The sequence below is a fragment of the Cyprinus carpio genome, chromosome A18 (genome assembly GCF_018340385.1).
Source record: "Cyprinus carpio isolate SPL01 chromosome A18, ASM1834038v1, whole genome shotgun sequence".
NCBI lineage: Eukaryota > Metazoa > Chordata > Actinopteri > Cypriniformes > Cyprinidae > Cyprinus > Cyprinus carpio.
In genome coordinates, this window is record NC_056589.1 from 28582778 (window position 1) to 28600960 (window position 18183).

Below are 18183 nucleotides of genomic sequence, written 5' to 3' on the forward strand. Positions count from 1 at the left end.
AAAATCTATCACAGTTTCCATAAAAAAATATATGTGCAGCACAACTGTTTTCAAACATTAATAATAATCAGAAATGTTTTTTGAGGCAGCCAAAAAAAAAAAAATCAGCATATTAGAAGATTTCTGAAAGATCATGTGACACTGAAGACTGGAGTAATGATGCTGAAAATACAGCTGCACATCACAGAAATAAATTACACTTTAACAGATATTCACATTAGAAAACAGTCTTTTTAAATTGTAATAATTTTTTTCATAAATGTACTGTATTTTTAATCAAATAAATGCAGCCTTGTGATGGAATTCAGACTTCTTTCAAAAACATAAAAAAATAAAATAAATCTTAAACAACCCAAACTTTTGACCGGTGGCATTTTATTTGATAATTTGTCTTCTTTCTAGTAATATTCCTCAAATTTCATCTCCCTTATTCTGAATGCAGACTGCTATTAATAATCTGAATTCTTGCTGTAGCATATAAAGCTGTTTGCATGTGTTTTATGCTTTTAATGAAGCAGTATGACAGCGATCTTGGAGCTAGAGAGAACATCAACGCTTCAGGCAAAATCCCAGAAGTCTCTGCTCTCTGTCCGCTCCACACCGCTCACATCTGATGTCAAAAACATTCGAGAACCAAGAATTAGAAGTGATGCTTCTCTGGAATACGTGTTAAACCGTTGGACTAATGAAGAAGTAAACAAACGTTTTTATCATGAATATTCATAACCCCTGATGGAAGATGGGTGACAGTGATGATCATAGCAACGTCTCTCAGCTGTTAAACAAGAAGCCATAGGAACCTGTGTGGTGTTTTACACTGTTATGATCATGCAAACATGTGATTTTGTTTTCAAGATGTATGCGTGCATGTACATCTATATGATGTTGGTCTGAAAAATCATGTGTTTCTTGCACATCTCACGTTTCAGTACATCTGAATATGTGAAGACTGTGTGGTTTTGCTTGTGCTGGTCCTGATGAATTCACTACGTGCACTATGTGTAACTTAAAGGTATAGTTCACCCAAAAATGAAAATCTGCTGAAAATGTCCTCACCGGAACCAGTTTGGAGAAATGTAGCATTACATCAGTGTCTCAGCAGTGGATGACTCTGCCGTTAGAATGAGAGTCCAACACAGCTGATAAAAACATCACCAAGTAATCCACAGCACTCCAGTCCAGCAGTTAACATCTGAAGAAGACAAAAAGCTGTTTGTAAGAATAGAGGATAGAGGACTCTTATATTAGCGGGAAAACATTGAAAAAATATGGATTTGTTTCTTACAAACTTGCAGTTTTTGTCTTCTCCAGATGTTAACTGCTGGACTGGAGTGCTGTGGATTATTGTGATGTTTTTATCAGCTGTTTGGACTCTCATTCTGACGGCACCCATTATTTTTGTGGTGTTTTTTACTGAGACACTGATGCAATGCTACATTTCTCCAAATGTGGTGAAGAGAGGAAATTTTCTCGGATGTCCTGAGGTTGAGTAAATCTTCAGAAAATTTTTATTTTTGGGTGTGAACTATTCCTTTAATTCAGCACTACAACACTGGAAAGGTTTATTTTAATCATCAGTCTCTTCTTAGTCAAATAGCGCAGGATATTATGAAGCTAGAATACCTGCAAAATATTTCCATTTTATGATCCAGACGGACATTAATACAATGTTTAAAAATGTGAAAGATAATATTTTTGTGTTCTTCAGGTTGCCATAAGTTGAACAGGTGTCTATCTCTACACAGTATATTGTATGCCATATAATTTGTGTGTGTGTGTGTGTGTGTGTGTGTGTGTGTGTGTGTGTGTGTGTGTGTGTGTGTGTACCTACTTAACCATATTTTGGGGACAAATTTGCACCCACAAAAGGTGAGCAAAACCTGACAAAATCACCAAAAAACCTCTATTTGGGGACAGTCGCTCATTTGCAAAAACTGGTATGAAAATAAAGTAAAGAAAGTTTTTTGAAATTGTAAAAATGCAGAAAGTTTTCTGTGGGGGTGTAGGGGTGGGTTTAGGCTTGTGTGTGTGGTGTGAGTGCTTCTCAAGTAAAATGTTTGAAACAAGGTAACATGGTTATGCATGGAAAGCTGTGAATTAGTGAATGTTTCTCATTCACTCTGTAATTACAGAATAAGCGCTTTGAAATGCTTGAGATTGTTTAAATGGAATGAGAAAGACGCAGCATGTGGCCTTTATGTGTGGTGTTGTGCACACACACACACACACACACACACACACACACACACACACACGTACACTTAAGACATGTTTTGTTCTGAATGATCTTGAGATGCATTTTTAAGTTGAACTGTTTTGAAAGGTGATGCATGTCATTTTCAATATGCAGAATCCATTATGCGTATCAAATATTTTTACTTTATTGCATTTGCACGCACAGCTAATCTGTCTGTCTGTCTGTCTTTCAGGTGTGAAGTTCAGAGGAAGCACTCAGTCCAGGCAGGTGAGAAGATGCAGATGCTCTTATTTTGTTTGTATTCTTCACTGCGGTGTTATTCAGAAACACACGTGACAGTATTAAGCATCTTCTCCTGTCGTCTCTTCTCTCATGCCCTCATATTGTCCCTGTTTGGAGGGGGGGGGGGAAGGGGCAGATTGCTGGCTGTAACCTGGCGCGTCACTAATCAAATGAACCCTGACTTCATAACGAACTAATCACCTCGTTAATACTGGATTTATGATTATTCATTTCATTGACTTTATTGCACCTTAATGAATTCAAATGAGAAGTTAAATTGATATTTGCCACAGGCGACATGTTTTTGGAAATCAGGTGACGTCGAGAATTAAGCAAAAATCCTCATCAATTAGCAGATTAGAGATATTCAGAGAGAGTCACAGAGCACAGATGAGCTGTAAGGAGACACATTCATCCGGAGGAGAACAGGGAGATCACACACTGGTGAATGGCTCCATCTGATGGCTACAGAAGACACTGATTGGATTTTTATCCTAAAATGCAAAGCTATATATATATATATATATAGGTTGTTTGTTTTTTTCTATTTTTTATATATACAGTGCTCCTGTAGCTCAAGTGGTAGAGCATTGCGTTACCAAGCGCAAGGTTGGGGGTTTGATTCCCCCGGGAACACATGATAGGTAAAAATTGATAGTCTGAATGCACTGTAAGTCGCTTTGGATAAAAGCGTCTGCTAAATGCATAAATTTAATTAAATTTAACTTAAAATATATGTTACATGCATTTAGGATTTTTATTTTGAATTTTAGGTTATTGATAGTAGTAGTAGCTGAAGTATTGTTATTATTTATATATTTATTTAAGGCATCAGCTGATAATGTGTGCATTAAAAAGAATATATATATATTTCTTTTAAATAAAAAGGGTTTGGACCGCCATGGGGGTAAGTGATTAATGACAAAATTTTAATTTTACAGTGGAGTAACCCTTTAATATTTCACAATTAAAATAACTAATTTTTATATTTTTTCTTTACATTAAAATACTGAGAATTTGTGAGAGAAAATTAATTAAAAATGATGATAATTAATTACAAATTTCATTTTAAATAATTAATTAAAAAATTTTTTTCTTTTTTGGAAGTGAAAATATAACAGAATAAATATATTCCTCTATTATAATGTCAATATATATATATATATATATATATATATATAATAATATAGCTCTATATATATATATATATATATTTATTTATTTATTTATTTATTTATTTATTTATTTATTTACAATTATGATAATTAATTTTAAAAAAAAAAAACGTAAAATTATTATTTCTTTTTTTGAGTGAAATATAATAGAATAAATATATTCCCCTCTTATAACGTCGATATACATTTATTTAAAATTATGATCATTTAAAAAAATATTTTAAAATAATTAATTTAAAAAATATTTTTTTTTTTTTTTGGAGTGAAATATAAACATAAATATCAATAAATATATAATGTCAGTATGCATCATTGGTTTGTCTTATGTGTGTGTTTGAAGGAGCAGTGCGCTCAGTTCAGTGACAGAGTCAACCAGCGGTCAGAGGAGGGCGACATCGACCCCATCTCACCGATGCAGCTGCCAGATTCCCAGTGGAAACGACAGGCCGCCACGCCGGGGTCCCGGGAGCACGACCCCAGCTCTCAACAGGTCACCAAACGCCACCGGAAACTATTAAAGACCAGCCCTGTGCTGCGACCCCACACAAACTCTTCACAGTCACCATCATTCTTCATCGAGCTCCCGGCGTCTGTCTGACGTCCAGGAGTCCCGTCGAAGGATCATACGGGAGGTCTGCGGGAAATATCGGAGTAATATTTCACGGACGATAACACCGCATCACGTCTCGCGGATTTACGTGGAGGACCGTCATAAAATGCTGTACTGCGAGGTGCCTAAAGCAGGATGCTCCCATTGGAAAAGAGTCTTGATGGTTTTGGCCCGGCGTCGCCAACTCTACGCGAGAAATCAATCACGTGGCTGTTCATTACGACAATCACCTGAAACGCCCTGGACAGCTTCGACCATCAAGGGCATCACGAAGCGCTTGGAGACGTACACCAAAGTCCTGTTCATACCGAGAGCCGATGGAGAGAGACTGGTGGTCGGCCTTCAGGGGACAAATTCGAAAGCCCCAATCTCCGATACCATCCCGTCTTCGGAAAGCCCCATCATCTCCAAATACAGGGTGAATGCATCGCAGACGGCTCTGAAGACGGGAAGCGGCCGTGACCTTCGAGAGTTCATCCACTATCTTTGGACGTGCATCGTCCCGTGGGGAAAAAATGGACATCCATTGGGAAGCGGCCAACCAGCTCTGCAGCCCCTGCCATCTTCACTACGACTTCATCGGGAAAGTCGAGACCTTGGAAGAAAGATGCCAACTTCCTTTTACGAAAGATCGGTGCGCCGGAGAACCTGGCGTACCCCTCGTTCAAAGACGGAACCCCAAAGCGGCCAGAACGTCCACTCAGATCACACAGCATTATTTTTTCCCTGCTGAACGCGTCTGAGCGCCAGCAGCGGGCGTATGACTTCTATTACATGGGACTACTTGATGTTTAACTACTCCAAACCCTACAAAGACCTGTACTGACGCTTGTGCTTAACCGCTGGTCACCGTGTGCGCTGTCCGTCGTCTGATCAGTGCTTCAGAGACTCATTAGACTCTTAATCTCATCCTCTTTGGAGATTTCAGCAGTCAATAACCCCGGAGCACATCAATCATTTACATAAATGTTTCTTTATTTGCCTCTAAAAAGTGTCCTAACCAGGCGTGACTCGACAAGTTACCAGTGACTAACTCACTGACAGCATAAATTGAGTAACTCACAGCAAACTATCAAATGTTCTGTATACAGATACACTACCGTTAAGAGTTTGGGCTCAATAAGAATTTTTTTTACGATTTTTAATTGATTTTTAAAAAGACATTTTTCAAATAAACGCTGTTCTGTTTTTGACCATTCTGTTCATCAGGGAATCCTGAAAACAAAAGTGTATCACAATATCTTCACAAATATTTCTTCTTCACATTAAAATCATCGGAAATTAATTATTTTCCTTTTTTTTTTTTTTTTTTTTGGATGTGAACTTTAAATATCACTGTTAATACTTAACTTGAATATATTATATATATATATATATATATATATAGATATATAGTAATATACTATATATATATATATATATATATATATATATATATATATATATATATAAGAATATTATTGATAACAAGAAATAATAAGACATAAATATAATTATTTTTTAGTTTTGGATTAATTAAACTTTTTGTTTTTCTTTTTTCATCATGATAATAATCAGAATGTTTTCTTGAGCCTTGTTTAGTAAATCTGGAATGATTTTTGTTGTTTATGTTTAAATTGATTTTGGATTTGTTATGCTGATAATAATGTTTTGATGATTTTTGTAAGTTAATGTTTCATTGTTTTTTATATAGAAAACATTTATTTTAAATTATAATAATATTTCACAATTTCTATTGCATTTTTGATCACATAAATGTCATAACATTCAAAATTCTCACCAACCCCAAACTCTTTGAATGGTAGTCTATGAGGTGGGATTTTGGACCCATGAGATGTCAGTGTGGGCGGGGCTACACTATCTAGTAACCAAATGATTGACAAAATATCTCAGTTTAGGACAGAAAACTCAGATTTAAGAAACTTGTTGCCTTGCTTTGTTGTGTCATGCCCGGTTACACCGGTCGAAAAACTGTATTTACACCATAACTGTAGAAAAGGGCAACATTTGTGAGAGTTAAACGACCCTCTAATGTTACAGCTTTCATCTCTTACTAAAAATACCACGGTTTATTATGTTAGAAACAAGGTACTCTTTGCAAAAAGTGCATGCAGTGAAGGTATCACACGGTAATACTATGGTATTTTGAAACATATCATGGTATACTATGGTATTTCAGGGTACTTCCAAGAATACCATGGTACCTGCAATCGCCACGGCACATGTATACAAAACCATGGTAGTGCCATGATACTTTATTGTAAATACTATAGTATGTGACTATAGATGATAAAAACAACACCACTATAAAGTATACAATATAAGTTACTATAGTACATGAAATCATGATCATTGAATACCATAGTATTTTTGAAAGGGTTTTCTCCTATTATATATATATATATAAAGATTATCACTAACTTCCCTTTAGCAAACACACTCGATCCTCCTCCACTAACTACACTGATATTTTCAGATAAATCTATAATCTATCTAAAATTGTAAAAAGGGCATTCAGAGGATTATATTTTTCTATGTATTGTAAAACGGCTTTAGATGTGATTGATGCTTTTTGTGCAAATTCATCTCTGAAGTCACCGACTGTCTGTCGGGTTTGTGAGTATGAAACGATCTGTGCATTAGATCCTTATATGATGTTTATTAGACTAGGAAGTGTGTGTGTGTGTGTGCGTGCGTGTGTGTGTGTGTGTGTTTCTAACACTACGCTGATGTCTTGTACGTGAGTTTATTTCCAAACACCGCACATTAAATGACTATAGAACTGAACAGATTTTATCTATCCAATGCAAATACACCGTTTAAGAGCTATATATGATGAGCATAATATATTTTTATTTTATTTTATTTTATTAGAGATCACAGAGAGTTAGATTTATGTCAAATGAAGAAAGTAAGATCTGAATCAGCTTTATAACTGTGAGTGTTTCTGTTACCTGCGTCCCTCACACTTCTTTAAGAATACGTTATAAATATATACAGTATATATAAATATATATAGATCTATATGATATCACACATACAGTAACTGGTGAATGTATAACTGTTGTTGGTGCAAAACTGTACAAATCCATATGATCTATACGCCCGTTGCCTTATTTGACACTGCCAGTGTTTCAGGAAGAGCTGCAGCCGCAGACTGAATAAACATTTTGTCTTTGGCCTCTTTTGTCTTTTTTCATGTGTCTTGGCATAAATGTGTTTTTGTGAACAGTGGAGATCAGTCATATGAACCATTCTGCTCTACTGTAAGTGTGTTGCAAACCACGTCCAAACAAATCCGCGTTATTCATAAATAAATGCACAATATATATTTATATCGCATTTTTCTGTATCATATATCATATAATTGTATTATAAAAAAATATATAGATTTTTATAAATAGGTACATGTTTTTGATGTCTTTTAAGATTAATTACTACAAAAACAAAAAATAATGTATATATTCTAGATCTTCTAATACAAACAGGTAAATTCTATGTGTTTTTAATGTGTTCTAAATTAAGTACTATATTCGTAATAATTTTGTAATATCATATATATTTTAAGATAGGCTAGTTTCTTTTAAAATTATGCTTTAGGAAAAAAATATTTAATGCTTTTTTAGTTTTATATTTAATTTTAGGATAAAGCACTAGAAAAAAAACTACTTAATAATAATTTTATAATAATTTGTATATTTTGATATAAATAGGTCAATTCTCTTTGAAGTTGAAATTTTAAATTAAAACATTTTGATTTTTTTTTTCAATTAAGTACTAGAAATATTCATGTATTTTTTTATATATAATTTAATTTTATATATAAATAGGTACAATTTCAGTGTTTTGATGTCTTTAAGATTAAGTTCTAGAAAAAAACGTACCAAATAAATTTTGTAATAATTTATGTATTTTTATATAAATATTTTTAAAATTAAATATTAGAGAAGAAATACTTTATTTTGATGTTTAATGTTAGGATTAAGTACTTGACAAAGATTACTTAATAATTCATAATAATTTCATCCCAAATGATAATATAAATGGGTGAATTACCTATTTTGATGTATTTTAAATTAAGTACTAGAAAAAAATTCTGTAATTTATATTTTTTAATATAAATTGATAAGGTGTCTGTTTTTGTTGTCTCCTTTTATGACTAGGCAGTGAAAAAAAAGTAATTTATACATTTTTTATATAAATAAGAATGTTCAAACTATCCATATTATTAATTTTCAGATATATCACAAGGGATTTCAACAAACCCCAAACACTAAATATGAACTCATCCTTACAATCACATCAACTTTATATGCTTTCATCCTGATGAAGTATTGTGTGTCACCCGGATGTGAATGTCTTCTAATGTTGCTGAAGGGCCAATCAAGTGTGTGTGAATCCCTGAAGAGCCTCTAAATCATGTAGGAGGAGATTTTACAGACGCTGCGAGAGGAAACAAACACTTTGATTGATTTGACAACAGCTGAATCTGTAAGTAAATCACATCAGATCCCGAGGATACACACACACACACACACACATGCTGTACACACACACACACACACGCCTCGAATATCAACGAGTCTTCACAGCAAACGAATAACTCGATTATTTACTCTCGGTCTGTTTAGGAAATATTTTATGATGCCAGGGCGACCGTCTGAGCTTTGACTAAGGAGCTAAAACGAGCTGCATATATAAAAATAATACCTAATAATGACATAATTTGCATTTCTTTAAAATCTGAATAAATAATTTGAGCTCATTCAGCAGTCACACAGAAAAAAAATCCGTCCAGCTTTACAGAAAAAAACAAAACATTTTTAGCTGGTTATTAACAGAGTATTACAGGAATCGAGCAGGAGTTTGTACCTATTTATATATAAAATATAAATTATAAAAAATATATACATTAATATTTCTAGTACTTGATTTAAAAAAAAATCTAAATGTTTTAAATTTGAATTTCAACTTCAAAGAGAATTTACTTATTTATATTAAAAATATACAAATTATTATAAAATTATTATTAGGTAGTTTTTTTTTTTTTCTAGCGCTTAATCCTAAAATTAAATATAAAACTAAAAAAGCTTTAAATATTTATTTCCTAACACATAATTTTAAAAGAACTGGCCTATCTTAAAATATATATGATATTACAAAATTATTACGAATATAGTACTTAATTTAGAAGACATCAAAACACATAGAATTTAACATAACATTCTTAGAACTGATTTTTTACTAAAGAACAGTTTACGTGGAGAAAAATACAGCAGCGGTGATCTAAGAGCAGTAGCTGGACCACTAAGATGATCTGGACACTTTAGAGCTGAAATAACACATTTGTAAAATTATTATAAATTTTTTTACAAAATTACATCACATTTCTGCTTTAATCACTTCAGAATATCTTGCCCTGTAGACTTCCGTTATAAAAGCACTACTGTCAACACCATTCGTGTTTACTTTACAAACTAAGTGACAAGCTGAGATTATTTTCTGTGGTAATCAACAGTATAAACATAAACATCATATTACTAACGTTTAATGTTTTTTAATTTTATTATTATTATTAAATTGATCAAAAGTGATTTCTACTTCAAATAAATTCTGTTCTTTCTGAACTTTCTATTCATCAAAGAATCCTGAAAAATAAAAATATATCACAGTTTCCAAAAACACTGTGCAGCAATTGTTTTCAACATTGATAATAATCAGAATAAAGATTACTAATTATAATGAATTAATAATTTTTACTGTATTTGAAATCAAATAATGCAGCCTCAGTGAGCAGAAGAGACTTCTTTTTAAACAATAAAATGTATATGAATGTCGGGTGCTTTTAATTCCACTTGCTCTTCATGTGGAATAATAAAGCGTTTCTGTTCTCACAGAGTGCACACGTGACTAAAGGGTGAAGGTGTAATGATGAACAGTAGCCACACCGGTGGCAGCACTGCTGCGTGAATCTGAGCTCTGGCGCTATTGAGCTTCGTTCATTACAGGTTTATAAGTCGACTTTTTGACTCCTGAACATGAAAAAGTGGCACTTAACTATTAAATTAAGTTCAATATTAATCTGATAAGGCTCAAGATCTAAAGATGCATCATGAGAAATCACACTGGAAAACAATTTGCACCTACTTCAACTTAATAATAATAATAAATAAAAAAATAATAAATAAATAATAATATATAATATAACTGCTTCCTTAATTTTTTATTTATTTAATATATATATATATTTGTAGCAATAGCCAAAAATACATCTTATGGGTCAAAATTATTGATTTTTCTTTTATGCCAAAAATCATTAGGATATTAAAGTATAAGCATGTTCTAGGAAGATATTTTGTAAATTTCCTACTGGATATTTTGTAAATATAGTTAATAAAAACTTAATTTTTGATTAGAAATATGCATTGTTAAGAATTCATTTGGACAAATTTAAAGATGATTTTCTCAATATTTTGATTTTTTTGCACCCTCAGATTCCAGATTTTCAAATAGTTGTATCTCAGACAAATATTGTCCTCCTAACCAAACCATACATCAGTGGAGAGATGATTTATTCAGCTTTCAGATGATTTATAAATCTCAATTTTGAAAAATTGACACTTAAGACTGGTTTTGTGGTCCAGGGTCACATATAATTAAATTATAAAATAATTACTGTATAATGAAATATAGCAGGTGAAATCAATCTCATGACATATTAAGTCATATATATGAGTATTTAAAAATTACGAGAATTTGATTTCCTAATAATGACATAAAAAGTCTAAATTGTCATAAAGTCAACTTGTGATGACTTCTCTTAAATATGATAAATTTTACTCATCTTATAAATATTACTTTTTATGTCATAATTTAAATTTTTAATCTCATAAGTATGACTGTCATAATTTCGACTTTTAAGTTACATTTGTAGTGGCAAATTGTAATTTGCATACGTAAAGCACATAATTGTCATATGATGAGAAAAAGAGCAGTAGTAGTATTGGTGAGTTTTGGGGTAATATTGGGCGCGTCTGCGGGAGGTTTGGGGTTTCCAAGCATTTTCTCCATCAGTCACTCTGACAGGGCTGCTGTGGGGGGCCGAAACCTTCCCATCAGATGAATGGATCTCCCTCACAGGACTGCATTAATACTGCATCCAGAGGAACAAGGAGCTCTTGAGGAGCCAATCAGACAGCAGACATCAAAGACACGCCACAAGCCGACAGACAGACAGTGTGAAGATTCTGTTAGTGTAAGTCCGTGTTTGTGCTAAGCAGTACTGACCTGATATCTGACGACAGATGACATAATTATTTTTTTTTTGTCATAATTTGACTTTTAGTCTCCAAAAATTGGACACAGAATTTTTACTTTTTATTATATTATGGAATTTAATCTCATGAATATGACTTATTTCATTATTTTGACTTCAATCTGTCATAAATAAACATTTGTGTGTCAAGTATTCATTCTTCAGATCATAATTTTGATTTAGAGTTTAGATTTTTTAAATGTATTTTTATTCTCATAAATATGAATTAGGTCATATCATAATTTTGACTTCTGAATGTCAATTATGAGACTTTTATCTCATAACTTTGACTTTAAATTTGTTATTCTCATAAATCTAACTTTTTTTATGTCATACGTCTGTTAATTATAACTGTGATCATTTATGACTTTTCATCTCATAAATGACATGGTATGTCATTATTTGAGTCACAAGTAAGTATTTTATTCTCATAATTTCGATAGATGTAAAAATTCTAGTTCTTTGTCATAATTTTTATTTATTTATGCCATGATTTAGAATTTATCTCTTAAAAATGTGACTTTTTTTTTGTTTCATAATTATCACTTTTAATATGATTTACCAAAACATTTTTAAAATAATTACATGCATAATTAAACAACCTTAATAAACATAACTTACAAATATATTTTATAATATATATATATAATTACTGTTTTCCCTCAATGTAATGCAATGAGTTTGTATTAATAAATAAACTCTTCAGAAAATAACAAACAATTTTTATTTTAAAAGTGACATTACATCTATCTATCTATTCTATCTATCTATCTATCTCTATATAGTCACAATAAAATAAAAAAGGCTAATTAAATCAAGTATATTTTCCTCCACAGCATGTAGCTAGTATTGTTTTATCTGTCTACATTAAATATCTGCTCGATAAACTCAAAGCACACAGCTGTCACAAATCCTTATGCATATTTTCTCTGACAGTAAAATACACAACAGATAATTCACACAGCAGACAGGAAGGCCATTGAAATAGACTCAGATAACCGTAAAATAATAATAGGAGACGTTGAAATGCAGGGGCTGAAAATAGAGGCGCAGCATGGAGGCAGAGTGAGTTCGGCCAAATCAGTGGCTTACGGGCCCCCCCCCCTCCCGTGACTATTAACACGACACCGCGTTTAGCGCCGGACCAGGCCCCCCCCTGATTGTTATTCTTATAGGGTCATGCATTAATAAATGCATATGCGCGTCATTTACATACACGCGCTCCCCTCAGCCGTGTGCATTACCCCATATCTGAGTGATTAGTTTCCTTTGGCTGGCTATAATTCAAAAGCAGCATTATTCAAAATATCAAAAAAACAGGTGTTGATTATGGCATGCTGCAAATATGGCAATACCATCACTGTGACATTTAAAGAAAGGCGAAGGAAAAAGCAAAGATTGGATATGTTTCCTCATCATATGGAGGATGCTGCGTTAATTTTGAAAAGCCATTGTTGGCTTTTTATTGCTTTTATAGGCGCGCTGCCGTCGACCTGAGACCATGGATTCATCAGAGACAGATTGCACAACGATGAGCTCGAGAGAAGCCTTTCTGATGTTCATGACATGACAGAAACCTTCACTCATAAGTACCAGACAAAATATATCATACACCACGGCATAAATGTGAAAATTCAGAATCCAACTTTGAATTCATACGTGTGAAATGGAATAGTGAATCTGGCCACAATGCACAATGGGGTGTTCTATAGAGCTGCTTTATAACTGAATTGATGGTGTTTTATAGATTGAGGAACGGTTCGCACAGCTTAATGAACTGAACTGAATCAACACCGCAAACAGAATGTGGATTTGTATCGTTGATGAAAGTTTGTGCATTATTGATTTGTAGTTACTTCCTGTTTAATGCTGTGAAGCTTGTGGCAATTCAAAGAAAAATTTTACAACAGTAGAATTGCAAGTAACTGCATACTGTGAATTTTGCCATCAGCTAATATATATATATTACAGATTTTACAGTAACCAGTGTATTTAATTATTTCTGCCCACATAAAAAAAAAATCATGCTTTGGCAAATCAGCAAATCATTAAAAGTGAGTAATTATTATATAAAAAGGATATTTAATGAAAGAAAAAAATCAAAATTGACACAAAGTCCAAATTATGACCTAAAAGGGGTATATCCATAAGTTAAGACATAAAGACCTAAAGTCATAAAATTATGACATATAAGTCATATTGATGAGACTAGTTTTTGTTACCCCCGATTTGGAACATTTCTCTAATTCAGAGGTTTTCATATACATTAAAAATGTATTTCAAAAAAATAAGTTGAATATACTGTATGTCTGCAAATGCATAAATGTAAAGCAAAATAGTACAAATTAACAATCAATAAGGATAATTCTGACCAAGCCTAAACCTCAAGAAATATATGGTGGTACAATTTTAACCTTTCAACACATAAAACTTTAATATTAGGAAATAAAGAGGACACAACAAAATAAAACAGTTGATGAAGCTTTTGTAAATGTATCCTTTAAAAAGGAGGTGCATTACAAAAAAATGTCTTTCTAAAAATACCAAAAAGTTAGTTCTTCTTCCAACAAGAAATACTTCTGAAATAAGAAGAATTTTCTTCTAAATACAGAAGTTTTAAGGACCCATCTTAAGGGACAAAAAAACTGAGGAGCCATGATTGAGGCACGTTACTCAACTGAGAGTGTGTCATGCTGCTGTGGAGATTGGCCTCATGTGACCGCTGTTAGCACTTTCTACAGGAACATCATTCTCTTCTCATCTTCATGAACTGGCCAATTCTGGAAATTCGTCTCCTGCTTGAGCTGTCTTCAGGTGGCTTTCTTTAAACATCTTCTGATCAGACGCCATTCAGGCCTCAACCTCACATTAACGTGGACAACTCTGAAAGGAGGTGCAGCGGCACACAGAGTTTTGTCTAAAATATCCCATTATTTTATTATTAGCATAGATTGTGGCAGAATCCAAACTCTGCCATGCTCTTAAAACACTTAAAAAAAAATGGTTTCGTCTTCATGTACTCTTACATTACAGAAAAACTACATGGAATCTATAACAGATTAGATTTCAAGGTAAATGAAGGTCAAATTATGATTTTCTCAGAACCTTTTCGCACATGCCTTCACTTAGTCTTTTTTCCACTTTTTAAATACTTGTGCATATTTTTTTTACTGTTTTTATCTTGTAAATAAATCCAGTCATAAAATATGAGTATATGTTTAAAAACTGTGATGATTTAAAACGGGGGTTATTTATTTAACTAAAACCATTAAAAAAAAAAGTTTTTTACTTGAAATAAAATAAAAACATTAACTGAAATAAATAAATAAATAATAACTTTTTGTCTAGTTGCCCAAGGCAGCGATTTTCATTTTCATTTACTAAAAATAACGGAAAATATAATTTAACGAAAAAAAATTTATTAATACAATATACATTTTAAAAACAAAAAAAAATTACAACAAACTGCCTAAAAACCACCATAACAACAAGTGAAATGAAAGGAACAAAATGTCAGACTAGAACAACAGAAAATTTAAAAACCTAATAGTGTCAAATCTCTGATAGACATACTAAAGCTAACCATGAGATGCTAAACAAAATCTTAAAACATTGTATATATTGTCAGATAGTATTACTGTATAATTTTCCGTATTTCATTTAGTGAAAATGACAATCATTTATTCAGAAAGCATTTGATGAGTCAAACCGATATTATATTATATATGAGCTTTAAGAAGGGGTTAACTTCAGATAAAAAAATTTAATTTATGTATTGAATTTAATTGGATTGACCCCAGGGAATTTAAATGTTTTAATTATTTGTACTATTCTAGGCGTTGTTTATACCAATAAATTTTCATAAATATTGCCAAAAATGCTTTGTACAAGAGCGAAACACGAATAGATGGCTGTAGTAAGTGCAGGCAACTGTTGTCAGTAGGTTCTATAATCAAGAAACATTCTCATGAGTTAAATAGAGTGTAATCAAATGAACTTTCAAGGAATTCTGGACCCAACATTGTTATATTTGACTAAATAAATACTCTTCTTTCTTCATCATTATCATCTCTTCTCTGTGAATATCTACTATTCTAGCTTTCACAACGCAACTCGCAGCCAAGGTGACATCTGCACAGCAAAACCCAAAAATTACAGGAACTTAATCTGATGGGCAAACATAAAGCCCCGGCAACGGAGGGGCAACTTTGTGTAAGCCTGTTTTAAGAATCTTTAGAAACTTAATCAAACATCCTTCTGCACACGGCTTGTAAATTGAACGCAATCGAGGGCCTGTTGGTATTAATGAGAGGGGGGAACTAAGAACCGCATTCTGACTGACAAGATTCCCTCGCGCTCCAGCATTACTCCCCCCCCCCCCGCTAGAGTTCTGACCCGGAAAACACTCTTCTGGCACATACAGGGACGAGGCTGGAGTTGTGTTCGGAGAGTATGGGTATGGTAGCTGGCCAAGAGGGGAAACATCGCTTCCTTACTTCAACTCGTACCTCGACAAGTGTCCAAGATTGTGTGAGATGAATATTCATTGCGTGGATGACAATTTCATATTGAAACAGATGATACAGCGCGCGGTGAGTAATCAGTTAAACACTGCTTTTTGTCACAACACCTTGCCAATTAGGGCGCTTTCGCAGCAAAACTAGCCACTGCGTAAAGCATGACTATTGTATTATACCGACATACATTAACGACATAGGTTGCTCTCTGTTTGCTGTCCTAATATTTCTACTCTTTTTTGTGATTTATGCTCGGAACCGTTAAACTCAGCTAAAGCGTGAGTTTTTAAAATCTGCATTCTAATCTGTCTTAACATTTTTTCAAAGAAAATCTAAGATGTGCATAAACACACACAGGTTCCCAGTGTCTTGGTGACACTGTACACCTCCATATAGTGTTGTAACACACATTGTTTTGCTATTGGGGCATGTTGTCACAAAAGGTCAAATGTGATATTGTTATGTTGATGAGAAACCAAGAAAGATAGTGAAAGAAATTGACCTCTGAAAAACTGTATTGCCATGAGCTCTGCATAACACTCATATTTAATTCGCCACTAGTTGCCACTGACACACCCTCACTTCATCACTCATTAGTTTGTGACAGCATGTATTGTTATTGGGGCGTCAGTTGTCACAAATAGGTCAGACCATGTTGTGTAATGTACCCTCAGCAGAATTTTGTACACACGGGTTCGCGTCGTACAGCTTACTGTGCACGGGTCAAATTCTGAACTTCACTGCATTCCAGCACTGCAGATACCACTCCCTGATTCAGAAAATGATGTCGTCCCCTACCCACCGCGTCCGCACATCGCACCTTTTGATCAGTCACGGGCACCCTCGCTAACATATGTCCGTCCCTCCGTACTTTGGTGCTTTATTACCCCTCATCTACAGTTCAGCGTGCTTAAATAACACATTGTTGTTTCATACATTGTTCTTCAATCTGCTTTTAAAAATTTGCTGAAACTAACCGCAATAATGGGAAGGTCTCGCATTAGTGACAACTTACCCCATATAGTGTGACAAACATGTGTTACTGTTGGGGCATGTTTGTTTCACAAAAGTCATATTGTGTTTAATGAACTAAACAGTCTTTTCTAAATTTGACTGCAACTGTATTTGCCATGATCACTGCAGGAACACCACTAACATAAGCATTTTATATTAAGAATTCTGCATTTGTAATGTTGCTTTATACTGTGTTTTACTCTTTAAAAATTAGGTCTGAAACTCCATGAAGTGATTATACAACCAGGTTCCACTCATGTTGACAAACTTACCCCGCAATAATGTAACAGCCATGTGTTACTATTGGGCTTCATGTTGTCACAAAGGTGCAAATGAACTCCTTTCGCTAAATAGTAAAGTGCTTTTGTCGTATTTTTGTACTTGAAGGAGAGGTTAAAGTTTCTGTGATTCTATATAGAACACTAATACCGACAGTATACGAAAGTGCAATCATCAATGTGAAGCTGTCGCTCAAATATGACCCCTGCTTTGTCACCTGCTCTCCTTTCGCCCGTGCATCTTCTGGATCTCTTATTTTCTGTGCCCTCACCACATCGAGATTTCCCTCCACACATACAAGCAGCACTATCTTCTTCCCTTATGTAAGGCCAGTGGTATGAGTGCTATCGTCTGTACTTCTTTGTTTATCCAGTTCCTTAATTCCCCTCCCTAATATCATCGTTCTGACTCCTCGCCGTGCTCATAACTCTTATATTTTTGCCTTTCGTAATCGTTTCACTCTTCAATCGTCTGTATACAACAGGGTCTGAATACCTCGAACTCTCTGATCAACCGCAATATAGGTTCGTGACAACATGTGACAACTGTTGGCGCCATCGTGTTGTCCAAAAGGTTAATTTGTCTCAGTAGCATTTAGTACAATGTAAGTGCCTGTCAGTATTTTGTACTGACGAGTATCGATGTTAATGTTTGTGTCTATAGAGACAACTGATCACAGGACATTATACACAAGAGAAGAGTTGGATAGAAATGTGACCAAGCACCTTCTAAATTGCCTCACTTTAATTCTATATTTTTCCTTATTGGAAAGTCCCTAATTCTATTACTGGAAT

At 33.7% G+C, this 18183-nt stretch overlaps 1 pseudogene; it reads left to right on the forward strand.

Annotated features, from left to right (window-relative positions):
• LOC109050129 overlaps positions 1–5090 on the forward strand; it is a 165175-nt pseudogene extending 160085 nt beyond the window's left edge.
• Positions 5091–18183: the final 13093 nt, after the last annotated feature.